The 16,476-nt window shown below is 43.1% G+C and overlaps 1 protein-coding gene and 1 non-coding gene across 4 annotated transcripts in view; both read right to left on the reverse strand.

Annotated features, from left to right (window-relative positions):
• LOC101788815 (interferon-inducible protein AIM2) overlaps positions 1-16,383 on the reverse strand; it is a 137,526-nt gene extending 121,143 nt beyond the window's left edge. Inside the window, exon 1 of one of the 3 annotated variants that reach the window (XM_063253483.1) lies at positions 16,124-16,383. The gene's annotated coding sequence lies outside the window, so the exon portion shown is untranslated. Of the gene's footprint in view, positions 1-415; positions 530-16,123 lie in introns of those variants that run through there. The other 2 variants (XM_013149181.3, XM_063253484.1) reach the window with 2 other exon arrangements.
• On the reverse strand, positions 16,004-16,077 carry Trnar-ucu (transfer RNA arginine (anticodon UCU)). The gene has a single exon. It is a non-coding gene; the product is annotated as a tRNA-Arg (tRNA).
• Positions 16,384-16,476: the final 93 nt, after the last annotated feature.

Here is a 16,476-nt window from a genome sequence, read left to right on the forward strand (position 1 = left end):
TACCATCAGTCATCACCATTTTTCCTTTCTTTCTACATTGCTTTAAAAAAACAGTTTCTCATATATCTGTCTCCTCTAAAGCCTTTTAAAAGCCCCTCTATAAACTCCAACAATCAATTTTTCTCAACTTACATAGTTGACTGTTCTGACCAGCTCCTTGCCCTACAAGGATGATTTGGGTGCATTTAATGTCACCAAAAAGGATGCAATATTTTGAATCTCATCAAAAAACTATTTACTGCCACAACAAACTACTTTTGGAGAGGAAAAAGCAGAGATGCATAGAAACCCATTCATGCCAGAAAAAAGTAAAAATTCAAGGTGTACTGACAAATAAGACAGGCACTGACTATCTCAGTAATAAGAAAATATAGTTTCATTTTCATCAGAAGAAGAGATTCAGTAACTCGCTCACCTCTTCTAAGTTGATGATTTTATCTCATGTTTCTGTGGGAAAATGGAAATCACTGGCTATGAAGCCTCAGGTCTTTGCATCTGCAAATTCACCTACTACTCCATACTCAGGTTGTGCTCCTCCCTCTGTTACAGGAGGGAGAAGGAAGCTCCGCCCACCAAAGCTCCTCCTACCCCTTGGATTCTGCAAGCCATCTTTCCTCAAATTTTAGAAGGCGTCAGTCTTTTTTTTTTTTTTTTTCCTCCTGAGACTTCAGCCTCTGCCTCTCTCCTGAATTATCTTCACTGGCATAAAAACACAATCTGCCATTTTCACTAAAAATGTACCAACTCTTCACTGCGGCGTATCTCACCCTAACTGCTTGTCCATTTCTCTGTTCTTACTCATAACCAGACTTCTTGGCAGGGCCCTTCACACACTGTTTCTCTATTTCATGGACTTGTTTGCTCTTTTCATCTCGTAACCCGGCGTCAGGCCTCACCACTCACCGAAGCTCCTGCTGCTGACCACCCACCCACCTCCGCGCCATGGGCAGGTCAGGGTCCTTCTCCACCCTCATCCCACTGAGGCTCAGGTACCAGCATTCTCGCTTCTTTATAGACTTCTTCTTTCATGCTTTCCCAACCACCCACTTCCTGTTTGTCTTCAGTCTCCTTTAACGGTACATTTTTCTTTACTTAAATTTCAAATCTTATAGTTCCAAAGATCTCGGAGCCCTTTTTACTTTTCTCTATATTTTCTCTAAATGATCTCATTCGTTTACACACACACACACACACACACACACACACACACACACACATTTCCATCTGTATCTTGCTCTTGAATAACTTATATCTCAAATGCAAATGGAACTATTTTTCTCTAGCCCATGTCTTTCTCCTTTTTCCAAACCTCCTCAAATCAGCAAACAGGAATCCCTAAATCAACAAACAGGACTTAAATAAGACTTTTGTTTGAACAAAAAATCAACAAATCCAAATGATTCTTATCTTTAAAATAACGTCTCAAATTAACATTGTTCCATTTTCAGTGCTACTAGATTATTCCAAAACAGTAGTCTGCACCTTGCTGGTGGCCTTGCTCCCTAACTGTGCTCCCAGGTCCTCCCTTCTCAGATCCTAGCCCGGGGCATGTGTTCTCTTCCCCAGTTTGCTTTATTCCACTCACACATAACTCAGGACTCTCTGCTGCTCTGACTGTGCCCAGAGTATTCAACGCCCTGCATTTCAGCACTGTCCCCAGCTACATGGCTTTTTGTTCATCTAGCCAAGCACACTTTTCCATGTCTCTGTTACGGTCTCACATCAGTGCCCCTCACAACAAACCACTTCGTTTCTCCCCTTCAGCTCTCATTTTTGTCTGTCTCTCCTGCCAGAACCCTCACTTCATGAGAGGCAGGACTTTGCCACGTCTTGTTTACTAGGGTGCCCTTGTCTCTTGGGGCAGTGCCTGGCCTGAAAAGGTTGTTGGATATGTTGATGAAAGCAAGATGCTAACATGTTTATCACCAATCAAACAAATAAATAAAGCAGGGACTTCATTATAAAAGAGTTTGTCACCTTGTGCTTGTCAGCCACTGTGTTGTCAAGGCAGAAATAAACCAGAAGCATAGCGCGGTGAATGACACAGCAGAGAGAGACACACGGGAAGTGATGGGTGGAGAAGGAACCCCTGACCTACTTGGTGCATGTGGGCCAGCAAGTCAGGAAGGGCTATAGAAAGGGGCTGACATCGCAAAGGCCATCTGAAGCTGCCAAGTGGGAATACAGAGGAAGGGCACCGGAGCAGAGCAAAGACAGAGCGTGCGTTTCTAAGATCAGGATGATTCTCCTGGCTCCTCTCTAGATCCTCCAGCCAGAGGGGATTCATCAAAGGCTCTATTTGCTGCTCTGCTACCCTACCCTGTCTTAGCTATATACTAGACAAAGGCACCACAGTTAAGAACATCACCTCCCTGCAACCCTCCACCTCCGGGAAGTGCATCTGTTTACATCAGGCACAGGTACTATAAAAGACCCGCACAGCCCACCTTTAAATGCATCAGAATAAGAACAACTTGAATATATCCCCTGCATTAATCTAAGTGAAAACTCTCTTCAGAGAGGAGAACAGCTGTGTCAGAAAGGACCTTTCTGGACCCACGCAGACTCTTAGGGCAGTAAGCTTGTGGCAGACATGTCCCTGTGGCTGTGCTGTTAAGACAGCCCCACTGAAACCATAGGATTAGGAAAATAAAATAGCCAATAAGTAGGCAGGGAGGGAGTAGATAACCCTCTGATTAGATAACCTTCTGATTTTAAATGTGACCTATGGATCCACAGAGACAGTTTAGATTACTTCTAAACTGTACTCTGGTAAGAGCAGCAATATGATATTTTTTAACCCTAAAGAGCTGAAACTGTGCTTTAAAACATGAAAGGCCAGTAAAAATAATGAAGTTCACCCCTTCATTTTACAATGGAGACCAAATGCTAATATAGAGAGTTTTTGTATAATTAAGAATGTGTATGTGATAGTTACATTTTTAATCAACTCAACTCAATCACAAAGTACCCAGCTACTAGGTTAAACATTATTCCTGAGTGTGGATGAGGTTACCATTTTGAATCTGCAGACTGAGTTCAACAGATTACCTTCCCCAGTCTGTCAGAGACCTGAGTAGAAAGACCACTAATAAGAAAGCTTTCTCCCTGCCTACTTGCCTTTAATCTAGGACATAATCTTCTTTGACTTTCAGACTTACACTTGAGTTAGAATTTACAGCAGTAGCTCACCTAGTTCTCAGGGATTTGATCTCAGACTGGAAGTACTACGCCATTGGTTTTCTTGGATCTTAACTTTTCAGCTTCTATAATCACATAAGCCAATTTCTTTTAAGAGAGAAAGATTATGATTTTTATTTTTTTCCAACACACACACACACACACACACAATTCTCCAGCTGTGTTCCTGCCATTTTCCTCACTAATGTGTCCAGAATGTTATGCTATCTTTTCTTTAACTTTTTTAAATTTAATTTTATTTATTTTGGTACCTGGAATCAAACTCAGGACCTTGTGTTTGTCAGGCACTGAGCTGTATCTTCGGCCCTTCTTTAACTTTTCAAACTCCATTAAACTTTTGTTTTTTATGGTTTGGTTTCTTTTCATTTTTAATAGTACAAAATGATTACATTGATCATGGGGAAAACTTTTCTACATTGTTGGTGGGGATGTAAACTCATAAAACCACCATGGAAATCACCATGAAGATTCCTCAAAAAACAAAAAACAGAAATTTCATTTGAGCCAGCTATTCCCCTTCTAGGTATCTTCCTGAAGGAGTTAACACCATCATATTTCAGGGATACAGTAAGTGCATACCCAGTCTCACAGCAGCATGCTTCGTAATGGTTAAACCTCGGAAGCAACCTATTGGGCCATTACACTTTGCCTCTACTGCAACCGCTAATTCAGATCCTTTCCTTTATGTAAAATAATACATCAAATATACCATACTTGCAGAATAATGGCTTCGCACTATTACAGCTAGTTCATTAAGTCGATCCCACTGTGTGTGTGCGTTTTGATGGATCTACACTCTTCTGACTTCACTCCCACACCACCCACCTCGCTTCATTTCAATGGCCCCCCACAGAACTACACGCCAGTGTCTTGAACCCCCTCTGTCTCTGTCCTGCTTCCCCCGTACTTGCCTTGTCTGACTTCTTTCAGTTATAACAGCAAATGAGAACACTTCCTATTTCGGTTTCCAGCTAGATTGTGCAAAGCACTGTGGCTGACCGTGGAAGTTTCCAGCTAGACTCCCCAGGTGCAAATCCTTGCTCCTTACCAGCTATCAGCTATAGAATCTGTGCCTCAGTTTCCTCATTTCAAACAATAACATAACAGGCCATATGTGGTGGCTCATGCCTGTAATTCCAGCACTCTGGGAGGCTTAGGTAGGAGGATTGCAAGTTTGAGGCTGGCCTGGGCAGCTGAATGACTTAATAAGACCCTGTCAAAAAACAAAAACTAAAAAGTGCCAGGGATGTAGCTCAGTGTGAAGTCACTGGGTTCAATCCCTAGTAGAAAAATCCTGACCATAATCATAATCATTATTTCTTTCAGAAAAGTTGTACAAGAATTATATAAAGTAATGCTCTTAGAACAGGTCCTGCACAAAGAAAGAGAGGATGATCTTTTAATCATCATTATCACCTTTGACTGTCTTCTTAGGAACTAAACTATTGACCGTTCCCTCTTCTGTTCCCTGAGTCTTTATCTATAGGATAATTTCCAAGAGCACTTAAATATTTCCAAAAGACAACCCAGCAACAGCACCACTCCTGTACCCTACTCTTCACTGCATCCCCCACTTTATCCCCAACCTTACTATGTGACAATAACTTTCATTGTATATACTCACTACCCACACCTGCTCACTTCTCACTCATTTGGGGACTTGCTGGAGTCTATTCCTTCACTGCACTGAGCATCTCCAGACACGCCTCATGTTAGGACACTCAAAAGAAAACACCTCCCCTCACCAGCCCCATCTACACTGCTGAACTCTTCCTCTTACCAAAAGCCGCCTTTCATTGGCTCTGGCATCAGCGCTCCTGATTTTTTTCCTGTATCTCCAGCCATTCTCACTTCCTGGCTTTTACCCCCATGAATATACTAAATGATGGCTTCCTCAGGACTCCTCTCAGCCATTCCTCTTCCCATGCCCTACATTCGATAGGATATCGACCACTCCCACCGCATCAATTTACTGTCACTGGTCTGATTACCCCTTAATTGGTGTCCCTGGCCTAGATTTTTCTTCAGAGTTCCAGGCTCATCTACCAGCAGTCTGCTGGGCAGAACTACTTATAACTTCAGACACCTCAAATCCAACGTGTCTCAATCGGAAACACTCATCCTTCCTGACAATTTTGAGAAGCTAACTCCTGGCCTCATCAAATGTCACTTCCCATTTGCTCAAAGAGCACAGCTAGGAATAATCTTGCATTCTCATCTTCTTTTTCCTTCTTAGAGTCAATTCCCAAGTCTTATGCATCCAGTGCCCTAAATACTTCTCAAGTCCGTTCCTTCTCTGCTATCCTAGCCCAAGTCAATGCCAGACTCCATGTACCTTCAAATTGGTGTCCAACCGGCTTCCCCAAATCCCAGCTGGAACAATCTCTGTAAAACCATAAATTTGAGCACGGTCACTCATTTCTCCACCCATACACATCTAAAATCTTTCATTTGCTGTACTCGCTGCTAGGATAAAATCCACACTCCTTACAAAGGCTTCTCAGGCCCTCCAGCTGTCAGTGTTAAGCTTAAGTCTCAGAGCCCACCTGGCTTCTGTTCCCCGCTTCTTCGAGAGTTAACCCCACTTCTTCCGGGAGGATCTCCTGCACTTCCTGTGACAGGGAGCTCACATACCTTACAGAATGGCTTAAGCAACATCCTCCTCAGTGCAGGACCAAGCTTGTCTTGTCCCCCTGAGAACCTTGTGTCTCTCACAGATTCTCGGCACAGTAGGCACTTCATAAAGACTGGCAAAGTAAGTGAACACATGCTATTTGTCTTACACAATGGTTCAGTATATTTTATACTGGTGTTTCTCTAAATTCTGTGTGAATTTAGATACACAAATGAATACTAATTAAGAATTACTGACAGAAGTATAACAGAATAAGTGGTCAGAATGATTCACTTCTGCTCTTTCTCATACAGTGAATAAATATGGTTGAGAGAAACAACTTAATGAAAATCTAGACCTTGACAGCAGCTTAGTAGTGTGACTTAAAGACCTGAAAGATTTTAGTTGACACCATACTCAGGAAAAGACACATTCTTCTTTAAAAATCATTAATAGCAGACTACTTTACCCATGTTTTACTTAAAGAAAATACTATAGGAAAGGTATTTGGAGTAGGATAAAGATTCAAACTTCAGTGACTGCTAAATAAAGTATTCTTTAACCTTTTCAAATCTGGTCTCTGTGTCATTTGTAATTTATATATCTTTAATCCCCAACCTATTTTTTATTCATACCATTTCAGATAAATACAGCATTTCTCTTCTCTTCTTTAATCTATAGATGGTGAATGAGGTGCAGAGACAACAAACGCATTTAAATAAGACATATCTATTTGACAAAAAGACCAAAATCATGTTTTTAAAAAAAGAGCGCAATGATATTGCTTTGAAACAAAAATTTAGTAATTAAAAATGTCCAAGAAAGTGAAACAGAATATACAGGGGGAAATGCTGTAAGTAAAACACTGGCTTTTTCTCAAGAATACAGATTTCAGAATTTTTCAGACAAATCTGGTTGGTAAATATGCACAAGTATTCCAGCAGGTGGCGCTCTGAACCAATTAATGTGACTTAGGTAACAATGGACTCAGACACATCTTTTAAAAACTGAAACCACCTCTTTTGGGTGACATACATATTCTGACCACACATTCAGCAGACTGTGAAATCCACACCATCTGTGAAACACACCTATACATGCTCACAGACACAGTCCTCCAATAGGGAATAGAGTAATACCCTTCTATTGATACAAAGGCAAATAAATTAATAAACTGAGCACATCTGAATATGTATATATGTAAATTGAAGCTGTTCTTAAGAGCTCCTGCAAATGTCCTTAACACTTAACACCCACTAAACGTTCTATATCTCTCAGCTATAGTAGCATTCTCTCACTGTCCATAATAAAACTAGTGCAAATTTCTAGGCTTTCTTCAAACAGCCAGCACTCTGCCTTCTCTCCCAAGACCATGACAGCTGACTTTGAAAGCAGGATCAGGACGAGGAGCCGCCACTACCACTCCAGGGGTTGAAATTGTCTCATATATCTTTAATCCCCAACCTACTTCTTATTCACACCAGGCGTCACACATCCAAATCTCCATCTGCATATCCATCTTTTTCCCACCCAACAGCGACAGGGGAGTTGACCCTCCAGCTACCCGCAGCCAGTCCACTCACCTGTACTATAGGTCCTGTGCACATTTCACCTTCTCAGAAAGGGGCTGGCATTTGCCCTTTTTTTGTCTCTGTCTTTTGAATATTCAAACTCTATTTCTCAATTTTATACCCAATGCTTTTCTAATAAGTTCATGTCTCTCCCACTAAAAAGCAAATAAAATGGATGGAGCCATAAATGCAGCTAAGGTCATGAATGGATCCTCATTGAAAGTCGGAAGAGGGCACAGCACTGCTGTGATTTTATTTCTGTGAGGAATTTTCCAGAGTTGAACCGTTAAAAATGAAGAAACAAGAGATTCTTCACAGAATACACAAATATGATGCATGTTTAATTTTTAAAGTTGTGTTACACTTTTGCTGCACTGTTGTAGCTGCCTCGGTGTTCTCAGTCACTTCAAAATATTTACCTTCGGGGTCATTTTGAGTTAGAGAAAGAGCCGCAAGTTGCACGGTGACAGACCCGGTGACTAAGGCGGAAGAGGATACACCACCATGTTTCTAAGTGCCCGTCTTTCCACTGCTTGGCATCTGGAGGCAGCATCCACTGTATTTCTGACCACAAATCATAGAGATAATCCTGAAAGAGAGCTTCCAGAACTGCTTCAGAAAGTGGCAAAGAATATGGGGTGAGACAGGGGGAGTATTTTGAGTGGTATTAATGACAGTGTGTCTTTTACTAGAGTAAAATTTTAAAATTTAAACATGCACCTCATAGTTTGATCATACTGTGTGTCTCCCAGCTCATCACCCTCTCCTCAGCCCCTCTCAGCCGAACTCCAAGAGTGACCATTGTTTGTTCCCCCAGTTTTCTCACTTGCCGCTCCCTGTGCAGTATCCTCACCTCTGGTTTGTAACCCTGGTACCCAAAGAAACCAAAAGGGAGTTTCCATATCCCTTCATCTGATGGACATATTTTAGCTATCACGGTTTTTGACTTTTCAATAGCATTTGATGCTCAATTACATCCTTTCTTAAACATTTCCTTCCCTTAACTTCATAAATTCCAATATTCTGGCTTCCCCTCTACTCTCCTGCCAAGCCCCACTAACTCTCTTCCTCTACTCTGCTAAATGTTGGGGCCCCTCTTACATGATCCTTAGGCCTTTTCTCTCCCCTCCGCACGTGACTCTAGGTGATCTCATTCATATCTTTGGCTTCAAGTTGTACCCGCACACAGATGAATCCCAAACTTAAATTATTTTAGACCATGACTCAGCTCCAGACTGAATAAAAATGTAATGTTGCTTCTTGAGTATCTCAATAGCATCTCAAAACTGGAAACTCAAAACTGAACTGACCATTTCGATCCTCAAATCTGGCCTTCTACTGTTTCCTGACTTCATGTACGGTAACCAAAGCAGAATCTCAGAGCCGCACTTCTCAATGCCTCCGCCTTTGGACCATTTCCAACAAAGCCTGCATCTCTTAGCTCACAAACGTCTATAAAATTATCTGCTTCTCTCTACGTCCACCACTTCCACCACCACCATTATTCACTCAAGCCAACCTAACAACAAATTTCTCAACAACTTCTGATAGAAACTTCTAATTTAGCTCCAGCAGCTATCCTGCTAGCCTTCCATTCTGCTCCTTGAGCAACAGCTGGAGTAATCATTCCAAAATGCAATTCTGATCATGTTATTTTTTGGCTTAAACTCCTTCAGGGGTTTCTCATTGTTCTGGGATAAGGACAAAAGCCCTTTAAGACAGCAGGGCCTTCTGGGGTCTTCATGTGTTTCCCCACATCACTTCATGTCACCTTCTTTCTTTCTCTTTATAGTCCAGCCAGGTGAGCTTTTACCTGTCATTTCCCCTCCCACCACAAGACCTTAGCATGTGCTGCCTTTCTATCTAGAAAGTTCTTTTCTTCATCATGGGTAGTTATTTCCCACTTAGCATTTAGATTCAAGTCAGAGAAAAATCCTAGAGGAAGCTTGCTGACCTCCCCGCACAGGTCCACTCCCCCAGCCACAGATCCTTTTGCTCCTTAGAGCTCTCAGTCAGTTACAATTCTGCATCTGTTTGTGAGATAATTTCTGTCTCTTCTTAGCTGCTACTTCGCATGGTTAACGCGCAGTGTAAACTAAATTAATGTATGCAGAATAAATAGTGAATTAATGTTTATTAATTCAACCCTGCTTTCTTTCAGTTGCTCAACTTCTAGATCACCTCTCTTTTTAACTCTGAAAGGATACATAGAGACCCAGAAATCATTTTCAACTCTGTGCCTTTATAAGTAAGGTTTTCCAGGAACCTGTATGTGAGATATATCAGAAATTACTTTCTTACTTCAAATTTTGAGGCCAGGCAATAATTTTACACCTTAAGAGTGCAGATATATTGAACATGAATCCAAAAGTGAGAATGCAGCATAAAGTAGAAGACTTCAGAAAAATGCTTCAGCGTGGCAAGGCCACTCTAGGTTGTGCACTGTGAAAACTGGGGAAAGCAATCACTTTCTAGTCATTAGGGGCACATTTAGATTCCAAAAAGTTTAAAAAGCACTGTTACAATTTTGCATGTAAGTTGAAAGGAAAAACGTTTCGGGTTTTCTGAAGATAAATAGAGCTGGCTATAAATCGTCTGCTATTTTAGACGGTCCATTTCCCTCCTAAGGAGTGATCCATACATGCAGCAAAAGAAAGACATTAGGGGTTGCTAGTGACTTCTTGCCCTGGGAATCAGAAGGAGCTGAATCTATGGCAGGAAGTCTTCCCAGAAAGGATCCTAGTCAGGAATGCAGCTCCTCCCACACCCCAGGCAGCTGTCTTTAGCTTAATTTCATCTCTCAAGACACTAGCCTGCCTTCCTCTGATAGACTCTCCTGCCTTCTTACCCATCAAAGCTCCGCTTTGCTCCACACAGGCTGTGCACAAGGCCTACAGGACCAGCTCCCAGGACTGGAGTAAGGCTCAGAGCCCAAGAGAGAAATCCAGGAGTCCTAAGTGCTCACTGAGGGAGAGAGAGCACCCCTGCAGCGACCTATCTAAACTACATTGTGCATTTCTTTCCTTTCACTAAGGCTGCATTATGCCCAAGCATTTTCCAGGGATAGAAGTAAGTGGTCCATGGCTGAGTCCTTCAAATCCTCACTGAAAGTCCCTAAGAAACTATCCTGACACATGAAATACAGGAAGAGTGGTTGGAAGAACCGTCTGTAAACAAAGCAGGCTGGCATGCCTGTTTACTGGTCTCTAACTATGTAGACATTTTCACCTTTTAACTTATGTGATGCTGAGTGTTACATAGGTCATTTTCTGGGTGAGCAAACTGAGTCTCAGAGAATCTCAATACCTGCCCTTGATCACACCAGTAAAGATCCAGACCTCCTATTCAAACCCAGGTCTGCAACATTCACATGAAATTGCAGCTTCTAGTGTGGCTGTGGCTTTCAACTTCCTTGACAGTGGTTTTCAAACTTTTTAAAATACTGCCCCGTCTCATCATTCATTCTCTGCCATGAGTTATTACTGTGCAGTATCTCAATCAGAGAAGCAAAAGAACCATCCAACCTCCAAGGAGGACACAGAGAAGTTAGAAGACACTCTGTTCCCTTATAATTTATGGGAACCATTCAGGATATAAACACTGCAGTACTGTGTTAGAGAGTATGCTCTATTTACCACAGATTTTAAATATAAGCAAAATGAACCTTCTCACTAGTAGGTGACAACTATTGCAATGACAATAAATAAAAATATCTAGTTCCTGGGGAAAATATAAGTGATCCATGCCAGGTCAGCTCTCCAGAGATAATAAATCACTTTTGAAGTGGGCATTGTTATAAAACAACCCACCTCTGGGACAGCAGCGTCCAGCTTCGAAGTCACGGTGCCACACCCTCCCTGCTGCTCTGGCACAGCTCTGCGCCTAGACCTGCAAGCCTGCCCGCATTTCCACCCCCATCTGTTCTCCACCAATAGCCGAATTTAGCCCTTTACCCTATCTGCCAAATACCTGCCGTTTTCTTTCCCAGCCTACCAGTGAGCTTCACTAATCTTCAAAAGCCTGACCTATAAGTCCTGTGACAATGGTTGCTTAAGGGGCTCGAGTTGCTCCTCAGAATGATTTGAAATTTGATGGAGTAGTCCTGAGGGTTGGGGTCCACCACGGACTCTAAAGAGGAAAAGTCTCTGGGGTGTAGATACTCTACAGTGCACAGAAGCATCTTTCACAAAGAATTGTCAGTGTTGTGTGCTTCTTTGGAGTGACCTAGTGAAAACTTACTTGTTAGTATCTAAACCCTAGACTCTAACTCCTTTTATGTATAAAGGCAGAGAGTTTTCAGCCTGGCTTAAACTTTTTTCCAGGTATGTAAAATATTATGCGTTATGTGTTTTTCAAGGTTTACTTTGTTGGTGTTTGTTTTACAGTACTAAGAACTAAACCAGGGCCTTCACACTGAAAATCTTCCCCAGCCCTTTTATTAGCATCTTGTCTGAAATAAGGTCTTTCTAAACTGCCATTGCTCAAGCAGGGCTTGAACTTGGGATCCTCCTGTCTCAGCTTCCCAGAGTCCTGGCATACAGATGTGTACCACTACGCCCAGTCAAGATGTGCTTCACTTCAATAAAACAACTTATAAATGTTCACCAGTTGGGAAGTTATAACAATGCTGGCAAACAACATCCCTCATGATAGTTGAGCCAGCATGCCAGATGCCTAAGTTGAGCTGCCTATGTAGCTACTGCATTCAAGATGATTCTTATAAGGAAGAAGACTGCTAGCACGGTGTTTACATATGGGGTTATATGTTACTTATAACGTTTCCTTTGCTTCTCTCACATTAGGGTATTATATTGATTTGCTCTAATTAGATGAATAGGAAGATTATGATATTTTGGAATTTTATTTCAGGATAGCAGAAGAGAAGAGTAAAAAATTCAAGCAGTCAGAAAGTGGGAGAGACAGACTTGAGAACACTGCCTGGTAGGAATCTCTGGGTCACATGCTCCTCATCACCTCTCTACCACCTTGGCCTCTGGGCCACCCGCCCAGGCTCTTCCCCCAGCTCAGACCTCTGCTCTTGCCATTCCTCAGCTGGGGGCTCTCATTCCACTCTATTTGTGCAGATCTGCTTCCCCCAGCACCCCTGCACATGGTCCTCCTGGCCACCACTCTTCACAACCCCTGCACCCCATCACCCTTAAAAGTCTCCTGCAGCAGTTATCACTACCTAAGTTTCTGTTGCAATATCCACTTACTTATCATCTGTCTCAGCCATGGGAAGATGTCCCCCTGTGGGAGGTGGGGCTGCCAGTCTGGATGCCAATGTCTGCAATAACAAAAAATGGCACCAAGTGACTGCCTCATGAATATTTGTGAGGGGTTTGAATTAACGCAGGAAGAGACTGCCTGGATCCCTGCTCTCCAGAAGTGAAGAGGAATCTCTGTCTTTTTCCTATCTACATAATTTATAGCCAATCTAAGTCAGCATTAATTCTTTCAAATATATCCATCAAATGCCTACCATATTTCAGGCACCGAGAACACAATAATAAATAAGACATATCTGCCCACATACTTCGCAATTAATGATCAGTTCCAGCATCTCTGAAGCATTTGAGTCCTATGGTAAAGTCACTTTCTTAAAAAAAGAAAAACACTTTTCTATTTTGTCTGCTGAATATCTTTAAGATATCATAATTATGGCATTCATAAATTAGGAGGTTTTGCTCATGCATTAAGAAGAAAATGGTTAAACAGAAGAACTTTCCATCAATGTGAAAAAGCTTTCCTGCAGGCCTATTGACATATTTCTTCAAGTTCCCAAAACATAAGCCCTCTGAGATGTAGGGCGCTAATATCTCAGTGATGTCTTAAGTCGGGTAGCCCATAGACCTCTCTGCCTACTTGGCCAAGACAAAGTGCCCCGAGGGCCATCTGCCCTCTGAAGGCTCCCACCAGCTAGAAATGCCTATTTTGTCCTCTTTGTTAGGTGTCCCAGGTCAGCCCCACCCCCTGCTGATGGATGGTCCAGGCAGCAGATGATCCATGAGACCCTCTCTTTTCCCAGGCTTTGTGGCCAAGTGCCTTTCCCACATGCTGAGCAGGGAGACCCGAGAACTAACACAGGCTGTGTACCAGTACAGGGTGGTACAATGGACTTTCTCATTCACTTTCACATTTGCAGGAAAAACAATATAACCTTCTTTCTATCAATTAACCATTTAAAGTTCAGAAGTTCAGCAGCTTAGCAAAGCTATGACTTACACCTAGATCTGTATTACCCACTTTCACTTGGCTGGGACAAAATAGCACAGAAGACAGTTTAAACAAGGAGAGGTGTTTTCTGCTCAGTCTTTAGAGAATTCAGTCCACATTCAGCTGACTCCAAGGCACAAAGGACATGGAAGAGGGGCCTGGAGGAAGAAAGCTGCTCAGCCCATGAGTCCTACCTTTCACCAGGACATTCAGCCGGGCACTCAGCCATGGGTGAATCCACTGGTGACTATGGTGACTACAGCCCCCTCAGACCCAGGCACCTTCCACACGCAGGTGACTTTGGCGGGGACATTTTAGATTTAAAAAATAATGAGTGCTTCTCATCCCAAATTAAGAAATGGAAGCGACAATTGAAAACTAGGCTTGGGAGGACTATTTGTAGGCACCATTCTCATCGCTACTGAACTTCACATGAGGAGCTGGCAACCTCACAGCCTGAGCAAACATCAACAAATTGCAGTGTTCCTCCTTGGACACACATCCAATCCTTGGTTCTCCCTTCACCAGCCCCCATGATTCCATGCAGCCCAATTCCTAAAAACTATGTAAATGTGAGCACACTTCAGAGTGGCCAGAATGAATTCACACACATATCCTGTCTTCCAGCAGTGCACCTGGAAGTGACTTCCTTCCTCTCTCAGAACTCCTGCTGAGTACCCTTTTACCCCAGTAAGAGGCAGGGAATCCAGAAAGGACCTGTGTGACAATCAGGTCACAGCCACCCTAACTCGTGCCCTCTGCCCTGCTTTACCAATGTTAATCTCTTCTTAGGTTGGAGCTTAAAGCAATAAGATAAAAAGCAGAAAAGTTAGCAAAAGAGATAAAGGCTCCAGGAAGAAATTTTAAGAAACTTTTACTCCACACCAGTATGCTCCAAAGGTTTATCCAAGGGTGTTGCTAATATCTCAATTGTCATCCCATTAACTCAGAAAGGTAAGGTTAAACTGGCTATTATTACAAGAATTTTAGGCCCAACAAGGTGTGATGCACACCTGTAATCCCAGAACTCTGATAGGTTGAGGCAGGAGGACCCCAAGTGGAGTCCAGCCTGGGCAATTTTAGCAAAATCTTTTCTCAAAACTTTTCAAGAGAGGCCTGGGGACATACATCAGTGGGAAAGCCCCTAGGTTCAATCTCAGTACAGGGGGGAAAAAAAAAGAATTAAGCTCCAACAAAGTACCATTACTTCAAAAGAATGTCAGGGTTTTTACTTCTTTAGGCAGATGCAGGTGCTGAGGGAAAGAACACCAACCTCAATCCAAAGCACCAACCTCAGTCTGCCCAGTCAACTCCCCACACAGCATGGCTCAATTAAAGCAGGTGGATCCTGCCACCTCCCACCTCAACTTCCTTGGATGGTAGGGTATAGCTGTGTCCTCTCGTCCCCAAGCTGGCGTCCCAGGTGGGAGAGCTGCTGACTCTCTCCAGCAGTCAGAGAAATTTGTGTTCTCAGGTTTCCTGGGTTCACCTGAGGTGGAGGTCAGATCTTGGCAGTGGCAGGTCTTTTGGGCCAATAGGCGAGAAGCGGCAAAGTGCAAGGCAGAGAGGGAGCCCAGCTCAAAATAGAAACTCATGCAAACCCCCCCTCCCCCCGCGCCCATCTTACCAAGCTCCCAAAGTGGCTGGATGTGGCTCAGGACAGAGACAGTGAGAAATAGCACCAGTTAATGCAGGGTGAGAATACAGCGAAAACATGACTTGTTTGACTATTATAAAAATAATATTCACCTCTGACCCTCAGGAGTCACCCTGCAAACAAGAAGGGTGCAACAAATTTCATAAGCGTATTTAAGTGTAAAACCTTTAACTTCTGAGGAACAAGTGCATCCAGCTTACTTCTGGTGATGAGTGTGTTACAGCACAGTTTATTCCACTGAGACAAAGGGCAATGAGTTAATATATTTCATGGTACAGGATAGAAAGTAAGTGAAGAGTTTCAGACCAAAAAGCCATGGGAATGCAGAAGTATAATGGACAGCAATAGTACAAGAAGTTATTCTCTGCCTAACCCCAACGTCTCCTGACCCAAAAAGCAGCACCCCGGTAAGGTGAGTATTACCTTGCAGGACAACTGGACATTTTTCCCTCGGAATATGGAACTCACATCTTGGTCACTTTATGAATAATTGTCCATTAGGAAACAGAGAATTCAAAAGCTAGCAGAGATGCAGCAGACATCTGAGCCTGCAGTAGACAATAAAAATCAGAAAAGGAAGAGCAGGGAAAGAATAAAGACGGAGGAAAGGAAAAAGGAGAGGAGGTAGGGGGTTCCCAAGGATATGGCTTTTCTTTTTCTATCCATAGCCTCTAGGGAGGAACACATACCATTATCAACCTATTATGACAGCATTGAAAATAAAAGAGGCACCTGCCAGGTGACCATCTCTGCCGGGACTCGAACCCGGAACCTCTGGATTAGAAGTCCAGCGCGCTCGTCCATTGCGCCACAGAGACCTCACCACACACACAGCATCAGCACCAGAACTGAAAAAGCACATACCTTCTGCATCACCGAACCATCTCAGCATCCTGCTCTCTGAGCGGTGGGGGGACAGGGACAGCTGGAAAATCTGGAGTGGAGATTCACCAGCCGGCTCCTACAAAGCTTCTCTCAATACCGTGGATCCCAGGATTTTCAGAGGATTGGAGGAACGTGACAGTGGTCATTTTCCCAGCCCCTGAGTCCCAGAGAGAGGACAGAGCTGGAACCTTGCCTCTTCTTTCCTCTCCATCCCTAAGGGAGGGTAAGGGACAGTCTATTCTCATGCAAATGAAGCAGAGCACACCCAGCCTAGCCGACACAGGGAAGCCATCTCTCTCTCCACCCCCATTCCGTCGCTGTGGTTCCATCCC

Source organism: Cavia porcellus, unplaced genomic scaffold (genome assembly GCF_034190915.1).
Source record: "Cavia porcellus strain 051 isolate PalLab524CR breed Dunkin Hartley unplaced genomic scaffold, mCavPor4.1 scaffold_7, whole genome shotgun sequence".
Lineage (NCBI taxonomy): Eukaryota > Metazoa > Chordata > Mammalia > Rodentia > Caviidae > Cavia > Cavia porcellus.